The sequence below is a fragment of the Monodon monoceros genome, unplaced genomic scaffold (assembly GCF_005190385.1).
Source record: "Monodon monoceros isolate NGI ecotype Baffin Bay Population unplaced genomic scaffold, NGI_Narwhal_1 Super_Scaffold_11, whole genome shotgun sequence".
NCBI lineage: Eukaryota > Metazoa > Chordata > Mammalia > Artiodactyla > Monodontidae > Monodon > Monodon monoceros.
In genome coordinates this window covers 119,097,300-119,118,827 of record NW_021703767.1, presented here as the reverse complement: position 1 = coordinate 119,118,827, position 21,528 = coordinate 119,097,300, and the positions used below count along the sequence as shown (strand labels likewise).

General features: G+C 39.9%; 1 protein-coding gene across 4 annotated transcripts in view; it reads right to left on the bottom strand.

Moving 5' to 3' along the window:
• The window catches only part of SLC9A9 (solute carrier family 9 member A9), a 667,550-nt gene that overhangs the window by 596,647 nt on the left and 49,375 nt on the right, over nt 1-21,528 (bottom strand). Inside the window, exon 1 of one of the 4 annotated variants that reach the window (XM_029215045.1) lies at nt 4,868-4,950. The exons of 2 other annotated variants lie outside the window; for them this stretch is intronic. The gene's annotated coding sequence lies outside the window, so the exon portion shown is untranslated. Of the gene's footprint in view, nt 1-1,477; nt 1,555-4,867; nt 4,951-21,528 lie in introns of those variants that run through there. One more of the 4 variants, XM_029215044.1, reaches the window with a different exon arrangement.

Below are 21,528 nucleotides of genomic sequence, written 5' to 3'. Positions count from 1 at the left end.
TATTATCCAGGAAAAAGCTTTGCATTGGTTTTTGAATCACAGACTTTGACAAAGAGGCGTAATCACTGTTGGCATCCAAGCTTTTGGGAAGGATCCCAAAGACCAGATGGATATTTGTCCTGTGATATGCTCTGGGGCTTGGTCTGTACTTCTGGTGGGAACAGGTCAGAAGGGATCAATGGCTACTGAAAATGTGGACCTTCCTGAAGAGTTTTGCTCATCTCTGGTGTCAACCAGTTGACTTTTTCTGAGCAGAAGAGAAATGGCCACAAACCACCCCTTGCCAAGTTAGCAAATGACACCTGAAATACAGTGCTTGAGAGAAATACTTGTCATTAAAATAGAAAACAGAAAAAATTAAAATTCTATTTAAATTCTTAAGTACAGATTTATGCAAAGCACCCAGACTGCTGGTTTTATTTCTATGTTTTAATCTCAAGATTTTGTTAGTTTTCTTTTGCTTTATTTCTTTATGACTGCACCTATCACATCTTTCCCTGTCTCTATTTTCATTCCTTCTTTAATCTCTCATTTCTCAAAATCTTCTCTTAATTCTAAAAAAATGTAACAACATTTTAGTGGCATCTTTTCATAAAGTAGATATTTTCCATTTACAAAAATTAATATTGGTCCATGAGAAACTTCAATCTATCCGAGCACTAATAAAACAGAAAACATTAAGTGAAAATGTTTTATTCCAAATGGCATTGCCACTTACTTTTTAATAGCATTAGAGTAATTACCTTAATTCTCTCTTGGAAGAAAACATCCATTAAGATACTTTAATGAAGGAAATATATATTTGTAATGGACCAAATGGCAACATGCCCTTGTCTGAAGCAATCACACTGTCCAATAAAGGAAGCTCCATATTTAAATGTGGTGCCTCTGAACACCAAGTATTACAAGAATTCCTAGTCAGAAGGATTCTATGCCAAAAGCACTCCATAAATTTTTATGTATTTATTTATTTATTTATTTATTTATTTTTGCAGTACGCGGGCCTCTCACTGTTGTGGACTCTCCTGTTGCGGAGCACAGGCTTCCGGACACGCAGGCTCAACGGCCATGGCTCACGGGTCCAGCCGCTCCGCGGCATGTGGGATCTTCCTGGACCGGGGCACGAACCCGTGTGCCCTGCATCAGCAGGCAGACTCTCAACCACTGTGCCACCAGGGAAGCCCAGCACTCCATAAATTGGTTTACCCTTCCTTACTATCTTGTGGCCTCATTCTAAATATTTCTTTATTAGTAATGGTAGTGTGCTGGATAGTTCCAACAATATAGACCTTAATATCCTATGTTTATCTCTGGGCTATTCAAATCAATAAATATTACAAATCCTTCACTGGAAACACTTTTTCACCATTTTATCTTTACCATTTTATGTTTCTTCCTGCCTTCCTATTTCTTATGTGAGCCATGTCTCTGCCCTCTGTTTTTTTTTTTTTTTAATTTATTTATTTTATTTATTTACTTTTGGCTGAGTTGGGTCTTCGTTGCCGTGCATGGGCTTTCTCTAGTTGCGGTGAGCGGGGGCTACTCTTTGTTGCTGTGCACGGGCTTCTCATTGCGGTGGCTTCTCTTGTTGTGGAGCACGGGCTCTAGGTGTGCGGGCTGCACTAGTTGTGGCATGCAGGCTCAGTAGTTGTGGCTCACGGGCTCTAGAGCACAGGCTCAGTAGTGGTGGCCCACGGGCTTAGTTGCTCCGCGGCATGTGGGATCTTCCCTGACCAGGGATTGAACCCGTGTCCCCGGCATTAGCAAGCGGATTCTCAACCCCTGTGCTGCCAGGGAAGCCCCTCTGCCCTCTGTTTTGCTTATTGTTTCCTTGCTCTCTTGTTTGTTCAGCATCTGTACAATCATTTCTCTTCGCTCTGCCCCTTCCTTCAGCCTCATGTTCATTTCAGACTCCACATTTTTTCCTTCACAAAACTCTTTGATTCCAGCTGACAGTTTAAGGGGTTTTTTTCTTTTACTTTCCAGAGGCTCCTGTTGCCATAGTGATACTTGGTGATGAAGACCATGACTGCTTCCATTGGTACTCTGGTTGCTATAACAATGCCAGTTAGCCGAGAATTCTGTGGAAACTTGTGAGAAGGATGCTAGCTTACACCTTTGTGTGGGACAGCCTGCCCGGAAATGTTTCTTAGTTAATGGTTGTTTGTAGCATAAACTTAAGGGCACCCCTTTCAGGAACTGAAAAACCAAGACACCAATGTTTATATCTTCACACCCTGAAAAATTTCTCTCCCTTCCCTGTCTTTGTTTGTCCTTGCTTCCTATTCTAATTTTTCTTGATATAAAAACACACCTGCTATGGACTGAACTGTGCCCCCACAAAATTCATAAAATTGAATCCCAGTCCTCAGTGTGACTGTATTTGGAGATAGGGATTTTAGGAAGTAACTAAGGTTTAATGAGGTTGTAAGGGTGAGGCCCTGATCCAATAGGATTGGTAGCCCTAAAGAAGAGGAAGAGAAAGAGATCCTTCGGCTCTCTTTCTACCATGTGAGGACACAGCTAGAAGGCAGCTGTCTGCAATCCAGGAAGAGAGTCCTCACCAGGAACTGAATTTACCTGCACCTTGTTCTTGGACTTCCCAACCTCCAGAACTGTGAAAAATTAATTTCTGTTGTTTAAGCCACCCAGTCTATGGTATTTGTTATGGTGGCCTGAGCTGACTTATACAATACTTTAATATTAACATTTATAGATCTTGTTAAGTGCTTTTGCTTTCAGAGACATCAAATTCTGGAAATATACCCAAATAAGAAGTTATAGAATATCGCAATGTGCATTATCAATATTTCATTCTTGAATACTAGATGAACAAGAATAAAAAGATGACAACTTTTTTTGCCACTTTTGTGATCCTTTTCGTTGTTGTTACAACTTTCTTATTCTCAAGAAAATATAAAGAAATGTGTAATTATCTTTGTCTTTATACACACTATAACTCACGAAAAGCTAGACAAAGTATTTCTTTTATTTTGTTGCAATTGTGTCACCTCCCTAGGCTGTAAAGCTAAGCAGCTTACAAGCATTCACACTGGTCTTCTCATTTGTGCCAACTCGTGTGGAGTACAGAAGCAACTATAGCATCAAAGCTTCCTCAAAGCCTCCTCAGGACTGACGTCAAAACAGCTAAAACTGCTTTAAAAAATATAAGGTCTATAAAAAAATATCTTTCTAGTGACAGGTGTTCCAGTACACAAAATGCCAGAAGAATGTCAAAAACTGACCATACACAACCAGTTATGTAATTCATGATGTCCCTTTGGGAGAAAGTATTACTTCTGATTAATTTTTAAATAATATCCCTACAAATTTTAATAGATAAAAAGTTGCTCTGGGGAATCAAGTAACCCATCAACCTGATGACTGTCAGTCAAAAGTTTGATAAAATTTTACCAAATATTCTTTTCTTTTTGATCTGATTCAACAATAACTACCTAATCATTCTTTTGACTATAAAATTCCTTACCAAGAAAGAATCTTTAACCAGCATACACACTCATAGGCTTTTTCCTTGCAGCAAAGTTGTAATGAAACTTTGACACATACTCATAACTAAATTGGCTGAAAAGTAGCACCAGGTGCCCATCAACAGATAACTGGATTAAGAAGATGTGGTGTACATGCACAATGAAATATTACTCAGCCATAAAAAGAGTGAAATACTGCCTTTTGCAGCAATATGGATGGACCTGGAGAATATTATGTTTAGTGAAATAAGTCAGATAGAGAAAGACAAATACTCTATGATATCACTTTTATGTGTCTAAAAAATAATACAAATGGATATATATGCAAAACAGAAACAGACTCACAGATATAGAAAATAAACTTGTGGTTTGTTTTCTATAAGAGAGATAGAGACAAAGATCCAAACTACTATGTATAAAATAGATAAGCAACAAGGATATACTATATAGCACAGGGAATTATAATCATTATCTTGTATAATCTGCAAAAATACTGAATCACTATGCTGTACACCTGAAACTAACACAATATTGTAAATCAACTATACTTCAGTTAAAAATAAAAAAAGAAGGGCTTCCCTGGTGGCGCAGTGGTTGAGAGTCCGCCTGCCGATGCAGGGGACACGAGTTCGTGCCCCGGTCCGGGAAGATCCCACATGCCGCGGAGCGGCTGGGTCCGTGAGCCATGGCCGCTGAGCCTGTGCGTCCGGAGCCTGTGCCCAGCAATGGGAGAGGCCATGACGGTGAGAGGCCCGCGTACCACAAAAAAAAAAAAAAAAAAAAAGAAAAGAAAAGAAAATTACTAAGAGTTGTAATAGAAGTTAGCACACGGATATGGGGAATATTTGAATTTTGGGTGTAAGAGTGGGTGGGCATGGGGGTGGGGAAAATTCCTCCAGAAGTGACATCTAGATTAAATACTACAGAGGGAATAGAACAAAAGGCGTTGGGGAGATGAGAGGAGTCTAAGAGTAGCAAAGAAAAGAGATCTAGAAGAGGAAAAGCACTATCTGTACAGCAGGGCTGTGGCTGCCTTGTCTATGTCCCTTGGCTTGAAAATTGCCTTGTTCTCAGGGCACTTTCACCTGCCTATATCTGCATCTCCACCTGATAGTTTTCCTCCAGGGCAGCAGAAGGCCATTCTTCCCTCTCTTGGGAAATGCTGGTAAAAAGCTTGAGAGGACTAATACCCCCTAGAGCAGCCCTCAACCAATGACAGAGTGGTGCAGCTAATATGAAAACGCCCCAGTTCCTTCTTCCCTCAGGTGGGATAATTCTAAGTGTGTTTTATGTTTCCCAGAATTTCCCCAGGGATTTAGCTCCCATCCCCCACTGTGGGCACTGGCTTCCTTTTCCTGTGTCATTTCCCCATTCCTTACCAGTGTTTTCTCTGCTTCTCAGATAAAGTGCTTTCCCTCCAGTCCTTGTCACAGGGTCTGCTCTGGGGAATCCAGACTAAGCAGCCTTACTGGGTGAGTTGGAAGCAGCTGAGCAACAGAGAAAACTTGTAATATTCAAAGTCCAGAGAGGTTAAAGCAAGGTTAGGCCAGAGTATGCAGGGCACTGAGCTGCCAAATTTAGCATATAAAAATACAGAACGCTCAGGTAAGCTTTCATTTCAGATAAATAACAAGTAACATTGTCGCATAAGTATGTTCCAAGTATTGAAAAAACTATTCTTTGTTTATCTGAAATTTAAATTTAACTGGGCATCCTGTATTTTATCTGGCATTGCTACATGATATAGAAAGGATCTGGAGCTTTATCTATAGGACACTTTGATTGCAGTGTGAAGCATGGATTTGAGAAAGGCTGGGGAGACCAGTGAGGAGGCCTGGGCCTGGGGCTGTCAGGGAGATGGGAAAAATAGACAGAAAGCGTAAGGGCATTTAGAAAGCTTCCTGCACATCTCAGACTAGCTGCCAGGGCAACAGAACTATCTCACTGGATACAATGGGAAAAGACTTCCAAAAACAAGTTCAAGATGTCCTGAAAATACCCTCAGGCTGTTTACAGAAAGACATCAAAGTAGCAGTACAAGGCCTTTCCCCGCCTCCCCCATGTGCTTATGCCCATGGAGTGAAACACTCTTCCTCAGGCCCAATCACCTCGCCCTCGAATTCAGGCTGCAGGAGCCCTTTGGGCCTGACCACTCCTCCTAAGCTGTTCTGAAGACCTGCATTAGAATGGACTCAGCTCAGCCCTGTCCCCAGACAAGCCTCTGACCAGAGCTTCCGGGAATTACCAGCTCTGCATGGCAAAGGGCACTAAGGAAAAGCAAATTCTCTTGTTGGTCATTTTCTCTTTGTTGTTGTTTTTCCTTGAGATGGACCTTGCCCTATTTGATAACCCCAGCCGTTATGCCCACATTTCTCAGTGATGTCACAGAAAATTCATCCTCATTATGGAGATGAATGGAAACCATATTTGGAACCACACAGCCTTTCTCTTTGTGAAGAGCTCTTCAGTTTCATTTCAACTTTCATGAAGGAAATTCTATTCCTGGGGGGATCTACTTCAAAAACAATATGTTAAAAGAGAAAGAAGAAAAATGAAACCTATTATACCAATGGTAGATTCTTCCTTCTGTTTCATTCTGTTTCTTCAATTTGTAAACTGCACACCAAAGACCATTAGGGAACATAATTTGAATTGCTTTACTCCAAAGTTAAAGTGTCGAAAGATTAAGAAAAATAAAAAACTGCACCAAAATGAAAACAGGCTTTCCTTCATTTTCTAACACCTGAATTTGACTGTAACTTTCATTTCTGAAATTGTATAGGGTTTTCCTTCAAACTAAATTATAAATACTTGTGTCAGACACTAGAAAGGCACATACATGAGTGGTTATTTAATGGTAAACTTTGTTTGTTTGTTTGGCTGCGTTGGGTCTTTGTTGCGGTGTGCCAGCTTTCTCTAGTTGCGGCAAGCGGGGGCTACTCTTCGTTGTGGTGCGTGGGTTTCTCATTGCAGTGGCTTCTCTTGTTGCAGAGTACGGGCTCTAGGCACAAGGGCTTCAGTACTTGTGGCTCGTGGGCTCCAGAGCGCAGGCTCAGTCGTTGTGGCGCATGGACTTAGTTGCTCCATGGCATGTGGGATCTTCCCAGACTAGGGCTCGAACCCGTGTCCCCTGCATTGGCAGGCAGATTCTTAACCACTGCACCACCAGAGAAGCCCATAAGTGGGTATTTAGAAGTCATGTGTTTTCTACCCACATTCACATATACACACACAGGCACCATAGTACGAGTGATTTGAATTAGCGGAGTTGTTAATCACACATTCAGGCACCCCACAGTAGTCAAGCTGGCATCCCAGGGTCTCTGGAGTGCCAAGGATCATTTTGGTTATTTACATATACTATATGTTTAATTCTCATAATAACTTCATAGGGTGGTTATGCCTTTCTCCACTTTATAACTGTAGAAACTGAGACTTAGAAAGATTGAATAACTTTTCCAAGGTCACACAGTCAATAAGTGATAGTTATGAGCTGAATTGCATCCCCTCCAAAGTTTACATATGTTGAAGTCCTAACCTCTAATATGTCAGAATGTAACTGTATTAGGATATATGATCTTTAAAGAAGTAATTAAGTGAAAATTAAATCATTAGGGTGGATGTTAATCCAATATGACTGCTGTCTTTATAAGAGAAAGATACCAGGGATGGGGGCCCACAGAGGAAAGACACTGTGAGAAGACAGCCATCTGCAAGCCAAGGAGAAAGGCCTCAGGAAAAACCAACCCTGCCAACTCTCCTTTATCTTGAATTTCTAGCTGCCAAAATTTTGAGAAAATAAATTTCTATTGTTTAAGCTACCCAGTCTGTGGTACTTTGCTATGGCAGCCCCAGAAAACTAACTACAGTGACTAACCCACAGTTTTCACCTGGCCTGAAATCTTTTTGCACCAGGGAATCAGGCCTAGGAGGAAATGGGGTTAAGGGAGAACTGATTTTACTTAATATCCAACATCCCAAGGGATGTTGGGGATGGTCTCCCCAACTGGGGATTATTAGCTCAGGCTAACTAAGTTATCCAAGATGACCCAACGTAGTAGCTGTGGTGGTGATGTTATGATGGTGGGTATTCTAGGGAGAAAGGACATCGCAGCATAAGTTCTAGGCAACTCAGCTCAAACCAAGAAGAGCAGGCAGTAGCACTGTCCTTCCAGATAATCAATTTATTGAGTAAGATCCCAGACCATGACCTGATTCTCAGAAGCAGAATGCAATCCCCCTCATGTAACCCAGCACAAGGGACTGGCAAAAGTGTAGTGTGTGGTCCACATTCTCTTCCAAGGCACCTCCTCTCCCACCGGTATCCCAGGTATTACCCTAGAGCCTTGACGGCTGAAGGATGAGGCCTCTCTCCTGGTCCAGCACAGATTAGCTGGGGTGGGGCAGGGCAGTGCAGAAACTGGGCCCAGGCCCAGTGATCCAGAAAAGATCCCCAGAATGCTGAAGGGGCCCAGTTCTCCTTCCCACAATGAATTTTTCTTCTCAGAATTTTTAGCATTTCCCAAAAAAGAAGGAGGGAGTACAGTTATCTATGGAATCCAGTTTGCATAGATGCCACTTTGAATAAATAGCAGCCAGCTTCAAATAAAAAGCAGCTACTCCCTCTCCCTGGTTCCCCAAGGCAGAGGCTGTGATTTTATTCTACCCACCCCTTCCCACCCTCACCACCACATTTACAGGCAAGGGTTCTCAGCCCTGCATCTTCTGGGCTGGATGGATGCCCAGTTCAGCTCATAAATTCCTCTCTTATAACTCCCATTTGTTCTATCAGTTACCAAACATCCAAAAAACATTCTCATAATCTTTGCAGTTTGATATTTCTGATATTCAGGCTGTCCAGAGTTCAGGGCTCAGGGCGGGGGCCCTTTCTGCCCAGGTTTAAGGGCTATACTGGAGTATATAGTCCCCTAGAGAATTGGAAAGCTGAACAGAAAATTGAGGCAGAAAAAGTACTGATTTTGACCAGGCCCTTAGTGCAGGGACTGACCAGCATGGAAGGCCAGAGCTTTCAGTACGTGGAGGCCCAAGGCTTGCTGAATCCTGAACCTAAAACTACGTCCAATCCAACTCCACCCACCACTGGCAAGACAAAAGTTCCTAATGCCTCTGTTCAGTCTTACCATTGTCAGAATCAGCCAGAGTGGGACTCCCCAGATCCATCAATGATGGCCTTTTTGCCTCACAGGAGTGGGTCTGGGGGTGAGCAGTACTTGCCATGGTTAATAAAAATCAATAGGGTCCTCTCATTTCCAGAAGAGTCTAACCTTGGAGTGGGGGACTCTCTGGAAAAAAACCCCAAAGAACTGAGATATTGAAACTACTCCCTAAAAGCTCCTGGTGGGTCAGATGTACAGTGACAGTGTAACATCCATGGCCTTGATGTACTAGGTGGAATCTAACTTCTCTTAGAGTTGTTACAGAATTACAAATGTAGAGCCATTTCCATTAATACATGCACCTCCCTCCATCACACATACATTCCTGAGGGGTGAGGTCTTTAGGTGGGTAGCTGCATTGGTCCATTGGTTGCCTTGTAGGTATGAATGCTTTCTCTCTCCCAGGAAATTGTATGGCTGTTGTCATGGAGCAAATTGTACTGTCAGCGTCAAGTGGGATCCAGAGCCTCAACTTTCAAGTGTGCGGAAAACAGAGCAATGGCTCCCTGCTGAGGAAGCAAGGCCATCCAGCCATGGAAGCCTGGGGTTCTGCTCTCTGTGGTGAGGTGCTCCTATTCTGTGACTATTTCACCCAGAATTACTTCTCTTCACACTCTCGGTATTATGGGATATATGAAAATTAGGCTAACCTAATACGTTACGTGTTGGAAAGCTAAGGTGGCCATCACTGACAGTAGGCAGCCTTTGTGTGTTGGTATTGATGAATTTCTGTGGCCAGAATTGGCACTTACAGTCATAATTCATATAATCTTATACTCTACATACTCAATATTGTTTTCCTCAACTGCTTCTCTATATTTCAGTTGCCTGTGGTCTCTGACCCCTGCTAAGATGTCATACACAACCAGAAGATCCATGAATGTTAGAGTTATAATGAACAGTCAGATATCATTTGAGCCAAAGTAGAGGAAAACTCTACTGACATGTCTCTAAAAGTTGCACCCACCCCTTCTTCAGTACTTAGTGTCAGGAATTTCACTGCTTTGTGAAGGAACCTATTCCATTGTTACACAGCTCTAAATGGGATGTTTCTATTTCTTTTTCTTTCATTTTCCAGATTATTGCCTAATCTCATAAAGCACACAGAGAGACTGTCCTGATCTTGCACAGTCTTTGAGCACATGTGATGGGTATCCATTCTCTAGGAAAGCCTGACATGGCAAGCTTAACCTGGCCCATTCCCACAAGGTAATTTACATAAGTGAAAACAAGGGGCAAAGAGCAAAAGCATAATATGCTTTATAGCTTGTCCTTTGTTCAGCAATTTTGCATGCTTCTGACCTTGTAAATTTGTCAGAGAGAAAAGAAAGGTGGCCTCTCATCACTACAAATGAGAACAGGAAAGTTACTGATTATTTCCTCACTGTCAATTATCTTTCTTGGGTCTGAAAGGGAGTACCTCTTCTGAAGCAGGAGGAAGAGTGACCAGACTGTGCCATGGATCTTGACCATGGATGACCCCCTTTGGATCTCTCCTTCCTAGGATAGGTTTCTCAGATCTTTGAAACAGTTGGAAGAAGCAAAGCCTCATCTGTCAGGGCTATGAAACCAGTGCAGGTGACATCTGACTATTACCTCACCTTTTCTTAAGTATATAAATAAGCAACTTTATTCAAAACCTTGACTGATGACGGTCTCTTGGCATTTTGAACTTTTTTATCTATTGCTGTATAAAAAGAGTTTATTAATTTATTTGAGGCCTGGCATAGAGAAGGGAATCTTCCCTAATCTTTAGCCGAATATTCCCTTAAAACATCCTAGAGGAAAGAGAAGAAGTTGGGGCAGAGGAAGAAAGTGGAGAAAGAGAAGAAAAAGAAGGGGAAGGAGACAGGGAAGAGGAGGGGTGGGGAATAGGAAAGGAGGGAAATTTTCCAGCTCTTTGTGACTAATGGACTAAACTGCTTCAGCCATCTGTTAGAGGTGAGTGGTCTGTTTGACTGAAGCTCTACTTAGATAATATCTGCTGTGCTTTGATATGGCAGCCCTAACAGACTAAGACAAAAGAGCAAAACATATGCTTGTTTCACAGTTTTTCAAAGAAAACATAAAAATATCACTGACTTCCATGTGTATATCATCAGACATTTTACAAAGGTTGTCACATCCAGTATTAAATTAGATTCCAACTGCAGACTTAACTGGTACATTATGATAGCCATTTTACAAAAGGGAAAAGCAGACAGACGAAGGAAGGTAATTTGTGCAGTGTCACACAGAAAGGTCAAAGTCTGGACTTGTACCCAGACCACTGTTCTTTGCACAACACTAAACTGCTCTCATAACAATCAATCTTCACACCATGACATCATTTATAAATCTAATAAGAAGGTTTCAGTGTTTTCACACAAACATCAATAAAAGCGTTTAAAAGGGAATTGTCAGTCATACCTTCTAAACTAAAGATGACATATGGATTTTATCTTGCAAGCCAACTATGATCGCTTGGGAGGGTCTGCCAACCCTGTTTACTGATGAGGATTCTGAGGTCATGAGGATTCTAATACCCAAATTAACTAAAAATGTCAGCCATAGGCACAGGAAATGGGGTGTGCAACAGGCGAAACTGGGATTACAAATGCTACTCCAACCCCGAGAACAATATGGGGTCCTCAGGGATGAACAAATGAGTTTCCCAGTGGGAAGAACAAAAATATAAACAAGGTTGGCCAAAGACATTTCTGTTTTTAATTCTTTTTTGAGTTGCTTCTGTCGAGTTGCCTCTCTCTGACCTCTCATTTTCTTTCAGTATGGAAATTTGGAACCTCAAAACTAAAGTCTAAAAGAAATTCCTCACATGAAGCTTTATATGTACGGAAGAGAATGAGTTTCTGAGAGACAAGGTCTTCAAGATTTTACAGTAAATGCAGAAGCAGATTTTATGAAGGACTGATAAGGAGAAGCAAAATTGGTTCTCAAGAACATTCCTAGCAACTGTTTGATGGTTGGTAGAACAATTGGATATATAATCAGGGAGTACACAGCTTTGATTATAGTGGATTATACCAAAAGACATAATAATACTGCTATAATTACATATCAGCAGTTAGGCCTCAAATTCTTTTTTAGAAAATAGTTACAAGTTTTGTAAAGCTACAAGTTTTACAGAAATAGATCCAAGATAACAAGAAACACAAGGATCACAGTAAAAATCCTTTGTGACTAAAAAAGTGGCATACTGTTCCTCCCCACTCCTCCATCTCAAACATCCTCAAAAATAAGTCCTTACTGCACAGGACAGTAAACTGCAAAGCATATTCAGATTTTAACTTAATTTTTTTTCAAGGATAAGCTAGATCCCTGCTTTCAAAACAGATAACACACTTAAAATGATGTAAGAAGTTAAATGGCTCAAACAAGACTGACCAATTTAGCAAAATTTACTAACAGAAGTAACTTCATATAACTGCTTTCCTTACCAAAGCAAAGCCTATAAAATGCCACTTTCATTTAACAAAAAGGATGAAAGCTTTTTTATTGTTATGGGAACCAGAAATATATGAAGATCATTTTAGAATAAAATTAGAACATATTTTAATTCAATCTTGTTGACTTTTAAAAAGTTATGATTCTTTAAGCTAATGCTTTTCCCATTAATTTTTTTTTTTTTTCTTTTTTTTGCGGTACGTGGGCCTCTCACTGTTGTGGCCTCTCCCGTTGCGGAGCACAGGCTCCAGACGCGCAGGCTCAGCGGCCATGGCTCACGGGCCCAGCTGCTCCGCGGCATGTGGGATCTTCCCGGACTGGGGCACGAACCCGTGTCCCCTGCATCGGCAGGCAGACTCTCAACCACTGCGCCACCAGGGAAACCCCCCATTAATTTTTAAAAGTAATTTTCCTAAAAGTCTTTTTTTTTTTCCAATGTTTATTTATTTATTTATTTTGGCTGTGCTGGGTCTTAGATGCAGCACGCGGGATCTTCACTGTGGCATGCAGAATCTTTTTTTTGTTTGTTTTTTAGTTGTGGCATGCGGGATCTTTAGTTGTAGCATGCTGACTTCTTAGTTGCCACATGCTGACTTCAGTTGGGGCATGCATGTGGACTTCAGTTGCAGAATGCATGTGGGATCTAGTTCCCTGACCAGGGATCAAACCCGGGACCCCTGCATTGGGAGCGTGGAATCTTACCCACTGGACCACCAGGGAAGTCCCCTCAAGGTCTCATCTGAGCTATGAGCCAGATATTTGCTACTCCTAGTATTTATATTCTTGAGAAAAGCTCTCTGGTAACATAAATAATAAAGCTGAACTTCTAACGTGGTTCTTTGTAAAATGAAGGTAATAACTAAATTATAAAATCAAATACAGAAAAATTGAGCAACTGTGTGACTCTAGCAAGAACACTTACATTTCATGTAAAAACAAAGTGAGGAAGATTCAAACTCACTCAATGACAGGTTTTACTTCAATAAAAACACGGATTCTTATTTCATAAAGTACTTATTTCCAAGTTAACAATCGATTACTCAAATATATTTTTTCTTTGAAAATAGGCCTCAAATGAGATAAGAGAAAATTAATCTGAGTTATAAAAATACAAAGGGTCTGAAACATTATATTTTTAAGTCAGAGTAGGACACTTAAAATACTCCATTGTATTTGTATCAGAAGTAGTTAAATTTTTGACACATGTTGCTCAATACAAAGTAATAATAATTAAATTAAATAATAACATAGTCTTAACTTTATGAAGTGCATTAGTGTTGCCAACTCTCATGCTTATGGTCCACATGTCATCTGGGCCCCCTTCCCATGGAGTCTGGGAGAGACTGATCTGACCTCTGCTTGGTGACATCTCTGAGCCTTCCTCAAGTTTCCCACAAGTACAAGGCAAGAGAACAAGGAATAATCTATATTCTTAAGGGCATGTTGGCCTCCAGGTTCCTTCTGACCCAGTCCCAGTGTTAACTCAGATGCAAAACATGCCCCTCTTGAGTCGCCCAGAAAATTTTGCTCTCCCAAAGCATGTGAAAGTGTATAGAATTTTCTGAAGATTATGCCTGATGGAAGATTTGGAAGGGCTTATCTTGAAGCACACAAGTAATTTCATATGAACATATTCCTCTCTGCTTCTTTCCTGTCCTTCAGTCTCTCCATTACTGGGAATGTGCACTGGCCCTTCTCCCCATGGAGATTCTTTTTTTTTTTTTTTTTAACATCTTTATTGGAGTATAATTGCTTTTCAATGGTGTGTTAGTTTCTGCTGTAATAACAAAGTGAGTCAGCTATACACATACATATATCCCCATATCCCCTCCCTGTTGTGTCTCCCTCCCACCCTCCCTATCCCACCACTCTAGGTGGTCACAAAGCACAGAGCTGATCTCCCTATGCTATGCGACTACTTGCCACTAGCTATCTATTTTACATTTGGTAGTGTATACATATCCATGCCAGGACATGGGGAGGGGGAAGGGTAAGCTGGGATGAAGTGAGAGAGTGTCCTAAAGTCCATTCTCTACATCTGCGTCTTTATTCCTGTCTTGACCCTAGGTTCTGCAGAACCATTTTTTTTCTTTAGATTCTATATATATGTGCTAGCATACAGTATTTGTTATTTTCCTTTCTGACTTACTTCACTCTGTATGACAGACTCTAGGTCTATCCACCTCACTAAAAAAAACTCAATTTCATTTTTTATTATGGTTGAGTAATATTCCATTGTGTATATGTGCCACATCTTCTTTATCTATTCATCTATCGATGGACACTTAGGTTGCTTCCATGTCCTGGCTATTGTAAATAGAGCTGCAGTGAACATTGTGGTACATGACTCTTTTTGAATTATGGTTTTCTCAGGGTATATGCCCAGTAGTGGGATTGCTATGCTGTATGGTAGTTCTGTTTTTAGATTTTAAGGAACCTCCATACTGTACTCCATAGTGGCTGTATTAATTTACATTCCCACCAACAGTGCAAGAGGGTACATGTTCTCCACATCCTCTCCAGCATTTATTGTTTGTAATTTTTTGATGATGGCCATTCTGACCGGTGTGAGGTTATACCTCATCATGGTTTTGATTTTGCATTTGATTTGCATTTCTCTAATGATTAGTGATGTTGAGCATCCTTTCGTGTGTTTGTTCGCAATCTGTATATCTTCTTTGCAGAAATGTCTGTTTAGGTCTTCTGCCCATTTTTGGATTAGGTTTTTTGTTTTTTTTGATATTGAGCTGCATGAGCTGCTTGTATATTTTGGAGATTAATCCTTTGTCAGTTGCTTCGTTTGCAAACATTTTCTCCCATTCTGGTGGTTGTCTTTTCATCTTGTTTATGGTTTCCTTTGCTGTGCAAAACATTTTAAGTTTCATTAGGTCCCATTTATTTATTTTTGTTTTTATTTTCATTTCTCTAGGAGGTGGTTCAAAAAGGATCTTGCTGTGGCTTATGTCACAGAGTGTTCTGCCTATGTTTTTCTCTAAGAGTTTTATAGTGTCTGGCCTTACCTTTAGGTCTTTAATAAACGTTGAGTTTATTTTTGTATACAGTGTTAGGGAGTTTCTAATTTTATTCTTTGTTATGTAGCTGTCCAGTTTTCCCAGCACCACTTATTAAAGAGGCTGTCTTTTCTCCATTGTATATTCTTGCCTCCTTTATCAAAGATAAGGTAACCATATGTACAGGGGTTTATCTCTGGGCTTCCTACCTTGTTCCATTGATCTATAGTTCTGTTTTTGTGCCAGGACCATACTGTCTTGATTACTGTAGCTTTGTGGTATACTCTGAAGTCAGGAGCCTGATTTCCTCCAGCTCCGTTTTTCTCTCTCAAGATTACTTTGGCTATTCGGAGTCTTTTGTGTTTCCATACAAATTGTGAAATTTTTTGTTCTAGTTCTGTGAAAAATGCCAGAGGTAGTTTGATAGGGATTGCATTGAATCTGTAGATTGCTTTGGGTAGTAGAGTCATTTTCACAATGTTGATTCTTCCAATCCAAGAACATTGTATATCTCTCCATCTGTTTGTATCATCTTTAATTTCTTTCATCAGTGTCTTATAATTTTCTGCATACAGGTCTTTTGTCTCCTTAGGTAGGTTTATTCCTAGATATATTATTCTTTTTGTTGCAATGGTAAATGGGAGTGTTTTCTTGATTTCACTTTCAGATTTTTCAACCTTAGTGTATAGGAATGCCAGAGATTTCTGTGCATTAATTTTGTATCCTGCTACTTTACCAAATTCATTGATTACCTCTAGTACTTTTCTGGTAGCATCTTTAGGATTCCCTATGTATAGTATCATGTCATCCGCAAAGAGTGACAGCTTTACTTCTTCTTTTCCCATTTGGATTCTTTTTATTTCTTTTTCTTCTCTGATTGCTGTGGCTAAAACTTCCAAAACTATGTTGAATAAGAGTGGTGAGAGTGGGCAACCTTGTCTTATTCCTGATCTTAGTGGAAAAAGTTTCAGTTTTTCACCACTGAGAATGATGTTGGCTGTGGGTTTGTCATATATGGCCTTTATTGTGTTGAGGTAAGTTCCCTCTATGCATACTTTCTGGAGGGTTTTTATCATAAATGAGTGCTGAATTTCATTGAAAGCTTTTTCTGCATCTATTGAGATGATCATATGGTTTTTCTCCTTCAATTTGTTAATATGGTTTATCACATTGATTGATTTGTGTATACTGAAGAATCCTTGCATTCCAGAGATAAACCCCACTTGTTCATGGTGTATGATCCTTTTAATATGCTGTTGGATTCTGTTTACTAGTATTTTGTTGAGAATTTTTGCATCTATGCTCTTCAGTGATATTGGCCTGTAGTTTTCCTTTTTGTGTGCCATTTTGGTCTGGTTTTGGTAACAGGGTGATGGTGGCCTCGTAGAATGAGTTTGGGAGTGTTCCTCCCTCTGCTATATTTTGGAAGAGTTTGAGAAGGATAGGTGTTAGCTCTTCTCTAAATGTTGGACAGAATTCGCCTATGAAGCCATCTGGTCCTGGGCTTTTGTTTGTTGGAAGGTTTTTAATCACAGTCTCAATTTCAGTGCTTGTGATTGCTCTGTTTATATTTTCTATTTCTTCCTGGTTCTCTCTCATAAAGTTGTGCTTTTCTAAGAATTTGTCCATTTCTTCCAGGTTGTCTATTTTATTGGCATATAGTTGATTGTAGTAATCTCCCATGATCCTTAGTATTTCTGCAGTGTCAGTTGTTACTTCTCCTTTTTCATTTCTAATTCTATTGGTTTGAGTCTTTTCCCTTTTTTTCTTGATGAGTCTGGCTAATGGTTTACCAATTTTGTTTATCTTCTCAAAGAACCAGCTTTTAGTTTTATTGATCTTTGTTATTGTTTCCTTCATTTCTTTTTCCTTTATTTATGATCTGAGCATTATGTTTTCTTTCCTTCTGCTAACTTTGGGGTTTTTTGTTCTTTTTTCTCTAGTTGCTTTAGGTGTAAGGTTAGGTTGTTTATTTGAGATTTTTCTTGTTTCTTGAGGTAGGATTGTATTGCTATATACTTCTCTCCTAGAACTGCTTTTGCTGCATCCCATAAGTTCTGGGTCATTGTGTTTTCATTGTCATTTGTTTCCAGGTATTTTCTGATTTCTTCTTTGGTTTCTTCAGTGATCTCTTGGTTATTTAGTACTATATTATTTAGCCTCCATATATTTGTATTTTTTACACTTTTTTTCCTGTAATTGATATCTAGTCTTACAATGTTGTGGTCGGAAAAGATACTTGATATGATTTCAATTTTCTTAAATTTACCAAGGCTTGATTTGTGACCCAAGATATGATCTATCCTGGAGAATGTTCCATGAGCACTTGAGAAGAAAGTGTATTCTGTTGTTTTTGGATGGAATGTCCTATAAATATCAGTTAAGCCCATCTTGTCTGATGTGTCACTTAAAGCTTGTGTTCCTTATTTATTTTCATTTTGGATGATCTGTCCATTGGTGAAAGTGGGGTGTTAAAGTCCCCTACTATGATTGTGCTACTGTCAATTTCCCCTTTTATGGCTGTTAGCATTTGCCTTTTGTATTGAGATGCTCCTGTGTTGGGTGCATAAATATTTACAATTGTTATATCTTCTTCTTGGATCGACCCCTTGATCATTAATGTAGTGTCCTTCTTTGTCTCTTGTAATTGTCTTTAAAGTCTATTTTGTCTGATATGAGAATCGCTACTCCAGCTTTCTTTTGATTTCCATTTGCATGGAATAACTTTTTCCATCCCCTCACTTTCAGTCTGTATGTGTTCCTGGGTCTGACGTGGGTCTCTTGTAGACAGCATACATACAGGTCTTGTTTTTGCATCCATTCTGCCAGTCTATGTCTTTTGGTTGGTGCCTTTAATCCATTTACATATAAGGTAATTATCAATATGTATGTTCCTATTACCATTTTCTTAGTTGTTTTGGGTTTGTTATTGTAGGTCTTTTCATTCTCTTGTGTTTCCCGCCTAGAGAAGTTCCTTTAGCATTTGTTGTAGAGCTGGTTTGGTGGTGCTGAATTCTCTTAGCTTTTGCTTGTCTGTAAAGCTTTTGATTTCTCCGTTGAATCTGAATGAGATCCTTGCTGGGTAGAGTAATCTTGGTTGTAGGTTTTTCCCTTTCATCACTTTAAATATGCCCTGCCACACCCTTCTGGCTTGCAGAGTTTCTGCTGAAAGATCAGCTGTTAACTTTATGGGGATTACCTTGCTGCTTCTAATATTTTTTCTTTGTATTTAATTTTTGATAGGTTGATTAATATGTGTCTTGGCGTTTTTATCCTTGGATTTATCCTGCATGGGACTCTCTGTTATTCCTGGATTTGACTGACTATTTCCTTTCCCATATTAAGGAAGTTTTCAACTATAATCTCTTAAAATATTTTCTCAGTCCCTTTCTTTTGCTCACCTTCTTCTGGGACCCCTATAATTTGAATGTTGGTGTGTTTAATGTTGTCCCAGAGTTCTCGGTGACTGTCCTCAATTCTTTCCATTCTTTTTTCTTTATTCTGCTCTGCAGTACTTATTTCCACTATTTTATCTTCCAGGTTGTTTATCAGTTCTTCCGCCTCAGTTATTCTGCTATTGATCCCTTCTAGAGAATTTTACATTTCATTTATTGTGAACAATAAATAGTTCTTCTAGGTCCTTGTTAAACGTCTGTTGTATTTTCTCCATTCTATTTCCAAGATTTTGGATCATCTTTACTATCATTACTCTGAATTCTTTTGCAGGTAGACTGCCTATTTCCTTTTCATTTGTTTGGTCTGGTGGGTTTTTACCTTGCTGTTTCATCTGCTGTGTATTTCTCTGTCTTCTTATTTTGCTTATCTTATGTGTTTGGGGTCTCCTTTGCACGGGCTGCAGGTTCGTAGTTTCCGTTGTTTTTGGTGTCTGCCCCCAATGGGTAAGGTTGGTTCAGTGGGTTGTGTAGGCTTTCTGGTGGAGGGGACTGGTGCCTGTGTTCTGGTGGATGAGCCTGGATCTTGTGTTTTTGGTGGGCAGGACCACGTCCAGTGCTGTGTTTTGGGGTGTCTGTGAACTGATTATGATTTTAGGCAGCCTCTGCGCTAATGGGTGGGGTAGTGTTCCTGTCTTGCTAGTTGTTTGGCATGGGGTGTCCAGCACTGAAGCTTTCTGGGTGTTGAGTGGAGCTGGGTGTTAGCGTTGAGATGGAGATCTCTGGGAGAGCTTTTGCCGATTGATATTACGAGGGGCCAGGAGGTCTCTGGTGGACCAATGTCCTGATCTTGACTCTCCCACCTCAGAGGCTCAGGCCTAATACCTGGCTGGAGCACCAAGACCCTGTCAGCCACACGACCAGGTACATGGTTGTTTCTTGCCTTTTGTAAAGTCTGAGGTCTTCTGCCAGCGTTCAGTAGATGTTCTGTAGGAGTTGTTCCACATGTAGATGTATTTTTGACGTATTTGTGGGGAGGAAGGTGATCTCCATGTCTTACTCCTCTGCCATCCAGAAGGTCCTCCCCAAGGAGATTCTTGCCCCATACTTTCAGTAGGTTCTAGCTTCCTGCTTCTGTCTCTTCCTGCCTGATTCCCTCAGGGGTAAACAAACTTGTCTCTCCATCTCCAGAGTCACAAGTTCTCCAACAAGATGCTCACCAAGATACTAAATATGCCTGAACATAAGAGACCCAAGAATGTATTTTCCAAAAGAGAAGATCCCCTTTAAAGAGTTTTTAGCCAACTTAAATATGTATATAAATGATTGATATAGAAGAACCCGTCATACGTCTTCTTACATTATTGAATTTATCAATTTAATCACACAATCATACTTAAAAGAATGCATTATAGAGGACCTATATTGCTTTTTTTCTAATTGGAGTATAGTTGATTTACAGTGTTGTGTTAGTTTCAGGTGTACAGCAAAGTGATTCAGTTATACATGTACATATATTCATTCTTTCTAAGATTTTTTTCTCATATAGCTTATCACAGAATACTGAGTAGAGCTCCCTGTGCTACACAGTAGGTCTTTGTTGGTTATCTATGTTATATATAGTAGTGTGTGTATATGTTCATCCCAGGCTTCTGATTCATCTCTCCCTGCAACATTTCCCCTTTGGTAACCATAAGTTTCTTTTCAATACCTGTAAGTCCGTTTCTGTTTTGTAAATAAGTTCATTTGTTTCTTTTCTTTTTTAAAAAAATTAGATTCCACATATGAGTGACATCATATGATATTAGTCTTTCTCTGTCTCACTTACTTCACTTAGTATGGTAATCTCTAGGTCCATTCATGTTGTTGCAAATGGCATTATTTCATTCTTTTTTATGGCTGAGTAATATTCCATTGTATATATGTGCCACACCTTCTTTATCCATTCACCTGTCAATGGACATTTAGGTCGCTTCCACGTCCTGGCTATTGTAAATAGCACTGCAATGAACATTAGGGTGCAGGTACCTTTTCAAAGTATGGTTTTCTCCAGATGTATGCCCAGGAGTGGGATTGCTGGATAATACGGTAGTTCTATTTTTAGCTTTTATAGGAACCTCCACACAGTTCTTCATAGTGGCTGCACCGATTTACATTCCCACCAACAGTGTAGGAGGGTTCCCTTTTCTCCATACCCTCTCCAGCATTTATTGTTCATAGACTTTTTGATGATGGCCATTCTGACCCATGTGAGGTGATACCTCATTGTAGTTCTGATTTGAATTTCTCTATTAGTGACATTGAGCATCTTTTCATGTGCTTTTTGGCCATCTGTATGCCTTCTTTGGAGAAGTGTCTATTTAGATCTTCTGCCCACTTTTTGACTGGGTTGTTTGTTTTTTTGATATTCAGCTGCATGAGCTGCTTGTATATTTTGGAGATTAATCTTTTGTTGGTCGCTTCTCTTGCAAATATTTTCTCTCATCCTGTGGGTTGTCTTTTCATTTTGTTTGTGGTTTCCTTTGCTGTGCAGAAGCTTTTAAGTTTAATTAGGTCCCATTTGTTTATTTTTGTTTTTATTTTCATTACTCTAGGAGGTGGAACAAAAAAGATATTGCTGCAATTTTATGTCAAAGAGTGTTCTGCCTATGTTTTCCTCTAAGAGTTTTATGTGTCTGGCCTTACATTTAAGTCTTTAATCCATTTTGAGTTTATTTTTTTGTATGGTGTTAGGGAGTGTTCTAATTTCATTCCTTTACATGTAGCTGTCCAGTTTTCCCAGCACCATTTATTGAAGAGACTGCAGAGGTTCTCCCACAAAAGTGAGAGTCCTGAGCCCCACATCAGGCTCCCCAGTCTGAGGGTCTGGCATCCGAAGGAGGAATCCCCAAAGCAATTGCATTTGAAGGCCAGCAGGGCTTGAGTGCAGGAGCTCCACAGAACTGGGGGAAACAAATTCTTCATATTTGACATAGGTGTCTTTGCCATCAATAGAGCCATTGTTGATTCATCTAAC